Source organism: Phaseolus vulgaris, chromosome 9 (assembly GCF_051622355.1).
Source record: "Phaseolus vulgaris cultivar YP4 chromosome 9, ASM5162235v1, whole genome shotgun sequence".
Classification (NCBI taxonomy): Eukaryota; Viridiplantae; Streptophyta; class Magnoliopsida; order Fabales; family Fabaceae; genus Phaseolus; species Phaseolus vulgaris.
The window spans coordinates 585,001-595,000 of NC_143506.1; positions in this window are offsets into that span (position 1 = coordinate 585,001).

Genomic DNA, 10,000 nt, shown 5'->3' on the forward strand with positions numbered 1-10,000 from the left:
CATGGAACTTGGCTATGCACCAACCATGCCAAGATCAATTCCTTTTGATCCCAAACTTCTCCCACATCACTTTGAAGGCATTTGTGAGAATTGAGTCCAGCCACTTTTCCAAAACCATGATTTTCGTTTTTCACCAAAATCACCACCAAGTCACAAAATCAAGCCAAAAATCCAAAATCATGGAACTTGGCTATGCACCAACCATGCCAAGATCAATTCCTTTTGATCCCAAACTTCTCCCACATCACTTTGAAGGCATTTGTGAGGATTGAGTCCAGCCACTTTTCCAAAACAATGATTTTCGTTTTTCACCAAAATCACCACCAAGCCACAAAATCAAGCCAAAACACCAAAATCATGAACTTGGCTATGCACCAACCATGTCAAGATCAATTCCTTTTGATCCCAAACTTCTCCCACATCACTTTGAAGGCATTTGTGAGGATTGAGTCCAGCCACTTTTCCAAAACCAACATTTTCGTTTTTCACCAAAATCACCACCAAGTCACAAAATCATGAACTTGGCTATGCACCAACCATGCCAAGATCAATTCCTTTTGATCCCAAACTTCTCCCACATCACTTTGAAGGCATTTGTGAGAATTGAGTCCAGCCACTTTTCCAAAACCATGATTTTCGTTTTTCACCAAAATCACCACCAAGTCACAAAATCAAGCCAAAAATCCAAAATCATGGAACTTGGCTATGCACCAACCATGTCAAAATCAATTCCTTTTGATCCCAAACTTCTCCCACATCACTTTGAAGGCATTTGTGAGGATTGAGTCCAGCCACTTTTCCAAAACCATGATTTTCGTTTTTCACCAAAATCACCACCAAGTCACAAAATCAAGCCAAAAATCCAAAATCATGGAACTTGGCTATGCACCAACCATGCCAAGATCAATTCCTTTTGATCCCAAACTTCTCCCACATCACTTTGAAGGCATTTGTGAGGATTGAGTCCAGCCACTTTTCCAAAACAATGATTTTCGTTTTTCACCAAAATCACCACCAAGCCACAAAATCAAGCCAAAACACCAAAATCATGAACTTGGCTATGCACCAACCATGTCAAGATCAATTCCTTTTGATCCCAAACTTCTCCCACATCACTTTGAAGGCATTTGTGAGGATTGAGTCCAGCCACTTTTCCAAAACCAACATTTTCGTTTTTCACCAAAATCACCACCAAGTCACAAAATCATGAACTTGGCTATGCACCAACCATGCCAAGATCAATTCCTTTTGATCCCAAACTTCTCCCACATCACTTTGAAGGCATTTGTGAGAATTGAGTCCAGCCACTTTTCCAAAACCATGATTTTCGTTTTTCACCAAAATCACCACCAAGTCACAAAATCAAGCCAAAAATCCAAAATCATGGAACTTGGCTATGCACCAACCATGTCAAAATCAATTCCTTTTGATCCCAAACTTCTCCCACATCACTTTGAAGGCATTTGTGAGGATTGAGTCCAGCCACTTTTCCAAAACCATGATTTTCGTTTTTCACCAAAATCACCACCAAGTCACAAAATCAAGCCAAAAATCCAAAATCATGGAACTTGGCTATGCACCAACCATGCCAAGATCAATTCCTTTTGATCCCAAACTTCTCCCACATCACTTTGAAGGCATTTGTGAGGATTGAGTCCAGCCACTTTTCCAAAACAATGATTTTCGTTTTTCACCAAAATCACCACCAAGCCACAAAATCAAGCCAAAACACCAAAATCATGAACTTGGCTATGCACCAACCATGTCAAGATCAATTCCTTTTGATCCCAAACTTCTCCCACATCACTTTGAAGGCATTTGTGAGGATTGAGTCCAGCCACTTTTCCAAAACCAACATTTTCGTTTTTCACCAAAATCACCACCAAGTCACAAAATCATGAACTTGGCTATGCACCAACCATGCCAAGATCAATTCCTTTTGATCCCAAACTTCTCCCACATCACTTTGAAGGCATTTGTGAGAATTGAGTCCAGCCACTTTTCCAAAACCATGATTTTCGTTTTTCACCAAAATCACCACCAAGTCACAAAATCAAGCCAAAAATCCAAAATCATGGAACTTGGCTATGCACCAACCATGTCAAAATCAATTCCTTTTGATCCCAAACTTCTCCCACATCACTTTGAAGGCATTTGTGAGGATTGAGTCCAGCCACTTTTCCAAAACCATGATTTTCGTTTTTCACCAAAATCACCACCAAGTCACAAAATCAAGCCAAAAATCCAAAATCATGGAACTTGGCTATGCACCAACCATGCCAAGATCAATTCCTTTTGATCCCAAACTTCTCCCACATCACTTTGAAGGCATTTGTGAGGATTGAGTCCAGCCACTTTTCCAAAACAATGATTTTCGTTTTTCACCAAAATCACCACCAAGCCACAAAATCAAGCCAAAACACCAAAATCATGAACTTGGCTATGCACCAACCATGTCAAGATCAATTCCTTTTGATCCCAAACTTCTCCCACATCACTTTGAAGGCATTTGTGAGGATTGAGTCCAGCCACTTTTCCAAAACCAACATTTTCGTTTTTCACCAAAATCACCACCAAGTCACAAAATCATGAACTTGGCTATGCACCAACCATGCCAAGATCAATTCCTTTTGATCCCAAACTTCTCCCACATCACTTTGAAGGCATTTGTGAGAATTGAGTCCAGCCACTTTTCCAAAACCATGATTTTCGTTTTTCACCAAAATCACCACCAAGTCACAAAATCAAGCCAAAAATCCAAAATCATGGAACTTGGCTATGCACCAACCATGTCAAAATCAATTCCTTTTGATCCCAAACTTCTCCCACATCACTTTGAAGGCATTTGTGAGGATTGAGTCCAGCCACTTTTCCAAAACCATGATTTTCGTTTTTCACCAAAATCACCACCAAGTCACAAAATCAAGCCAAAAATCCAAAATCATGGAACTTGGCTATGCACCAACCATGCCAAGATCAATTCCTTTTGATCCCAAACTTCTCCCACATCACTTTGAAGGCATTTGTGAGGATTGAGTCCAGCCACTTTTCCAAAACAATGATTTTCGTTTTTCACCAAAATCACCACCAAGCCACAAAATCAAGCCAAAACACCAAAATCATGAACTTGGCTATGCACCAACCATGTCAAGATCAATTCCTTTTGATCCCAAACTTCTCCCACATCACTTTGAAGGCATTTGTGAGGATTGAGTCCAGCCACTTTTCCAAAACCAACATTTTCGTTTTTCACCAAAATCACCACCAAGTCACAAAATCATGAACTTGGCTATGCACCAACCATGCCAAGATCAATTCCTTTTGATCCCAAACTTCTCCCACATCACTTTGAAGGCATTTGTGAGAATTGAGTCCAGCCACTTTTCCAAAACCATGATTTTCGTTTTTCACCAAAATCACCACCAAGTCACAAAATCAAGCCAAAAATCCAAAATCATGGAACTTGGCTATGCACCAACCATGTCAAAATCAATTCCTTTTGATCCCAAACTTCTCCCACATCACTTTGAAGGCATTTGTGAGGATTGAGTCCAGCCACTTTTCCAAAACCATGATTTTCGTTTTTCACCAAAATCACCACCAAGTCACAAAATCAAGCCAAAAATCCAAAATCATGGAACTTGGCTATGCACCAACCATGCCAAGATCAATTCCTTTTGATCCCAAACTTCTCCCACATCACTTTGAAGGCATTTGTGAGGATTGAGTCCAGCCACTTTTCCAAAACAATGATTTTCGTTTTTCACCAAAATCACCACCAAGCCACAAAATCAAGCCAAAACACCAAAATCATGAACTTGGCTATGCACCAACCATGTCAAGATCAATTCCTTTTGATCCCAAACTTCTCCCACATCACTTTGAAGGCATTTGTGAGGATTGAGTCCAGCCACTTTTCCAAAACCAACATTTTCGTTTTTCACCAAAATCACCACCAAGTCACAAAATCATGAACTTGGCTATGCACCAACCATGCCAAGATCAATTCCTTTTGATCCCAAACTTCTCCCACATCACTTTGAAGGCATTTGTGAGAATTGAGTCCAGCCACTTTTCCAAAACCATGATTTTCGTTTTTCACCAAAATCACCACCAAGTCACAAAATCAAGCCAAAAATCCAAAATCATGGAACTTGGCTATGCACCAACCATGTCAAAATCAATTCCTTTTGATCCCAAACTTCTCCCACATCACTTTGAAGGCATTTGTGAGGATTGAGTCCAGCCACTTTTCCAAAACCATGATTTTCGTTTTTCACCAAAATCACCACCAAGTCACAAAATCAAGCCAAAAATCCAAAATCATGGAACTTGGCTATGCACCAACCATGCCAAGATCAATTCCTTTTGATCCCAAACTTCTCCCACATCACTTTGAAGGCATTTGTGAGGATTGAGTCCAGCCACTTTTCCAAAACAATGATTTTCGTTTTTCACCAAAATCACCACCAAGCCACAAAATCAAGCCAAAACACCAAAATCATGAACTTGGCTATGCACCAACCATGTCAAGATCAATTCCTTTTGATCCCAAACTTCTCCCACATCACTTTGAAGGCATTTGTGAGGATTGAGTCCAGCCACTTTTCCAAAACCAACATTTTCGTTTTTCACCAAAATCACCACCAAGTCACAAAATCATGAACTTGGCTATGCACCAACCATGCCAAGATCAATTCCTTTTGATCCCAAACTTCTCCCACATCACTTTGAAGGCATTTGTGAGAATTGAGTCCAGCCACTTTTCCAAAACCATGATTTTCGTTTTTCACCAAAATCACCACCAAGTCACAAAATCAAGCCAAAAATCCAAAATCATGGAACTTGGCTATGCACCAACCATGTCAAAATCAATTCCTTTTGATCCCAAACTTCTCCCACATCACTTTGAAGGCATTTGTGAGGATTGAGTCCAGCCACTTTTCCAAAACCATGATTTTCGTTTTTCACCAAAATCACCACCAAGTCACAAAATCAAGCCAAAAATCCAAAATCATGGAACTTGGCTATGCACCAACCATGCCAAGATCAATTCCTTTTGATCCCAAACTTCTCCCACATCACTTTGAAGGCATTTGTGAGGATTGAGTCCAGCCACTTTTCCAAAACAATGATTTTCGTTTTTCACCAAAATCACCACCAAGCCACAAAATCAAGCCAAAACACCAAAATCATGAACTTGGCTATGCACCAACCATGTCAAGATCAATTCCTTTTGATCCCAAACTTCTCCCACATCACTTTGAAGGCATTTGTGAGGATTGAGTCCAGCCAGTTTTCCAAAACCAACATTTTCGTTTTTCACCAAAATCACCACCAAGTCACAAAATCATGAACTTGGCTATGCACCAACCATGCCAAGATCAATTCCTTTTGATCCCAAACTTCTCCCACATCACTTTGAAGGCATTTGTGAGAATTGAGTCCAGCCACTTTTCCAAAACCATGATTTTCGTTTTTCACCAAAATCACCACCAAGTCACAAAATCAAGCCAAAAATCCAAAATCATGGAACTTGGCTATGCACCAACCATGTCAAAATCAATTCCTTTTGATCCCAAACTTCTCCCACATCACTTTGAAGGCATTTGTGAGGATTGAGTCCAGCCACTTTTCCAAAACCATGATTTTCGTTTTTCACCAAAATCACCACCAAGTCACAAAATCAAGCCAAAAATCCAAAATCATGGAACTTGGCTATGCACCAACCATGCCAAGATCAATTCCTTTTGATCCCAAACTTCTCCCACATCACTTTGAAGGCATTTGTGAGGATTGAGTCCAGCCACTTTTCCAAAACAATGATTTTCGTTTTTCACCAAAATCACCACCAAGCCACAAAATCAAGCCAAAACACCAAAATCATGAACTTGGCTATGCACCAACCATGTCAAGATCAATTCCTTTTGATCCCAAACTTCTCCCACATCACTTTGAAGGCATTTGTGAGGATTGAGTCCAGCCACTTTTCCAAAACCAACATTTTCGTTTTTCACCAAAATCACCACCAAGTCACAAAATCATGAACTTGGCTATGCACCAACCATGCCAAGATCAATTCCTTTTGATCCCAAACTTCTCCCACATCACTTTGAAGGCATTTGTGAGAATTGAGTCCAGCCACTTTTCCAAAACCATGATTTTCGTTTTTCACCAAAATCACCACCAAGTCACAAAATCAAGCCAAAAATCCAAAATCATGGAACTTGGCTATGCACCAACCATGTCAAAATCAATTCCTTTTGATCCCAAACTTCTCCCACATCACTTTGAAGGCATTTGTGAGGATTGAGTCCAGCCACTTTTCCAAAACCATGATTTTCGTTTTTCACCAAAATCACCACCAAGTCACAAAATCAAGCCAAAAATCCAAAATCATGGAACTTGGCTATGCACCAACCATGCCAAGATCAATTCCTTTTGATCCCAAACTTCTCCCACATCACTTTGAAGGCATTTGTGAGGATTGAGTCCAGCCACTTTTCCAAAACAATGATTTTCGTTTTTCACCAAAATCACCACCAAGCCACAAAATCAAGCCAAAACACCAAAATCATGAACTTGGCTATGCACCAACCATGTCAAGATCAATTCCTTTTGATCCCAAACTTCTCCCACATCACTTTGAAGGCATTTGTGAGGATTGAGTCCAGCCACTTTTCCAAAACCAACATTTTCGTTTTTCACCAAAATCACCACCAAGTCACAAAATCATGAACTTGGCTATGCACCAACCATGCCAAGATCAATTCCTTTTGATCCCAAACTTCTCCCACATCACTTTGAAGGCATTTGTGAGAATTGAGTCCAGCCACTTTTCCAAAACCATGATTTTCGTTTTTCACCAAAATCACCACCAAGTCACAAAATCAAGCCAAAAATCCAAAATCATGGAACTTGGCTATGCACCAACCATGTCAAAATCAATTCCTTTTGATCCCAAACTTCTCCCACATCACTTTGAAGGCATTTGTGAGGATTGAGTCCAGCCACTTTTCCAAAACCATGATTTTCGTTTTTCACCAAAATCACCACCAAGTCACAAAATCAAGCCAAAAATCCAAAATCATGGAACTTGGCTATGCACCAACCATGCCAAGATCAATTCCTTTTGATCCCAAACTTCTCCCACATCACTTTGAAGGCATTTGTGAGGATTGAGTCCAGCCACTTTTCCAAAACAATGATTTTCGTTTTTCACCAAAATCACCACCAAGCCACAAAATCAAGCCAAAACACCAAAATCATGAACTTGGCTATGCACCAACCATGTCAAGATCAATTCCTTTTGATCCCAAACTTCTCCCACATCACTTTGAAGGCATTTGTGAGGATTGAGTCCAGCCAGTTTTCCAAAACCAACATTTTCGTTTTTCACCAAAATCACCACCAAGTCACAAAATCATGAACTTGGCTATGCACCAACCATGCCAAGATCAATTCCTTTTGATCCCAAACTTCTCCCACATCACTTTGAAGGCATTTGTGAGAATTGAGTCCAGCCACTTTTCCAAAACCATGATTTTCGTTTTTCACCAAAATCACCACCAAGTCACAAAATCAAGCCAAAAATCCAAAATCATGGAACTTGGCTATGCACCAACCATGTCAAAATCAATTCCTTTTGATCCCAAACTTCTCCCACATCACTTTGAAGGCATTTGTGAGGATTGAGTCCAGCCACTTTTCCAAAACCATGATTTTCGTTTTTCACCAAAATCACCACCAAGTCACAAAATCAAGCCAAAAATCCAAAATCATGGAACTTGGCTATGCACCAACCATGCCAAGATCAATTCCTTTTGATCCCAAACTTCTCCCACATCACTTTGAAGGCATTTGTGAGGATTGAGTCCAGCCACTTTTCCAAAACAATGATTTTCGTTTTTCACCAAAATCACCACCAAGCCACAAAATCAAGCCAAAACACCAAAATCATGAACTTGGCTATGCACCAACCATGTCAAGATCAATTCCTTTTGATCCCAAACTTCTCCCACATCACTTTGAAGGCATTTGTGAGGATTGAGTCCAGCCACTTTTCCAAAACCAACATTTTCGTTTTTCACCAAAATCACCACCAAGTCACAAAATCATGAACTTGGCTATGCACCAACCATGCCAAGATCAATTCCTTTTGATCCCAAACTTCTCCCACATCACTTTGAAGGCATTTGTGAGAATTGAGTCCAGCCACTTTTCCAAAACCATGATTTTCGTTTTTCACCAAAATCACCACCAAGTCACAAAATCAAGCCAAAAATCCAAAATCATGGAACTTGGCTATGCACCAACCATGTCAAAATCAATTCCTTTTGATCCCAAACTTCTCCCACATCACTTTGAAGGCATTTGTGAGGATTGAGTCCAGCCACTTTTCCAAAACCATGATTTTCGTTTTTCACCAAAATCACCACCAAGTCACAAAATCAAGCCAAAAATCCAAAATCATGGAACTTGGCTATGCACCAACCATGCCAAGATCAATTCCTTTTGATCCCAAACTTCTCCCACATCACTTTGAAGGCATTTGTGAGGATTGAGTCCAGCCACTTTTCCAAAACAATGATTTTCGTTTTTCACCAAAATCACCACCAAGCCACAAAATCAAGCCAAAACACCAAAATCATGAACTTGGCTATGCACCAACCATGTCAAGATCAATTCCTTTTGATCCCAAACTTCTCCCACATCACTTTGAAGGCATTTGTGAGGATTGAGTCCAGCCACTTTTCCAAAACCAACATTTTCGTTTTTCACCAAAATCACCACCAAGTCACAAAATCATGAACTTGGCTATGCACCAACCATGCCAAGATCAATTCCTTTTGATCCCAAACTTCTCCCACATCACTTTGAAGGCATTTGTGAGAATTGAGTCCAGCCACTTTTCCAAAACCATGATTTTCGTTTTTCACCAAAATCACCACCAAGTCACAAAATCAAGCCAAAAATCCAAAATCATGGAACTTGGCTATGCACCAACCATGTCAAAATCAATTCCTTTTGATCCCAAACTTCTCCCACATCACTTTGAAGGCATTTGTGAGGATTGAGTCCAGCCACTTTTCCAAAACCATGATTTTCGTTTTTCACCAAAATCACCATCAAGTCACAAAATCAAGCCAAAAATCCAAAATCATGGAACTTGGCTATGCACCAACCATGTCAAAATCAATTCCTTTTGATCCCAAACTTCTCCCACATCACTTTGAATGCATTTGTGAGGATTGAGTCCAGCCACTTTTCCAAAACCATGATTTTCGTTTTTCACCAAAATCACCATCAAGTCACAAAATCAAGCCAAAAATCCAAAATCATGGAACTTGGCTATGCACCAACCATGCCAAGATCAATTCCTTTTGATCCCAAACTTCTCCCACATCACTTTGAAGGCATTTGTGAGGATTGAGTCCAGCCACTTTTCCAAAACCATGATTTTCGTTTTTCACCAAAATCACCACCAAGCCACAAAATCAAGCCAAAACACCAAAATCATGAACTTGGCTATGCACCAACCATGTCAAGATCAATTCCTTTTGATCCCAAACTTCTCCCACATCACTTTGAATGCATTTGTGAGGATTGAGTCCAGCCACTTTTCCAAAACCATGATTTTCGTTTTTCACCAAAATCACCACCAAGCCACAAAATCAAGCCAAAACACCAAAATCATGAACTTGGCTATGCACCAACCATGTCAAGATCAATTCCTTTTGATCCCAAACTTCTCCCACATCACTTTGAAGGCATTTGTGAGGATTGAGTCCAGCCACTTTTCCAAAACCATGATTTTCGTTTTTCACCAAAATCACCACCAAGCCACAAAATCAAGCCAAAAATCCAAAATCATGAACTTGGCTATGCACCAACCATGTCAAGATCAATTCCTTTTGATCCCAAACTTCTCCCACATCACTTTGGAGGCATTTGTGAGGATTGAGTCCAGCCACTTTTCCAAAACCATGATTTTCGTTTT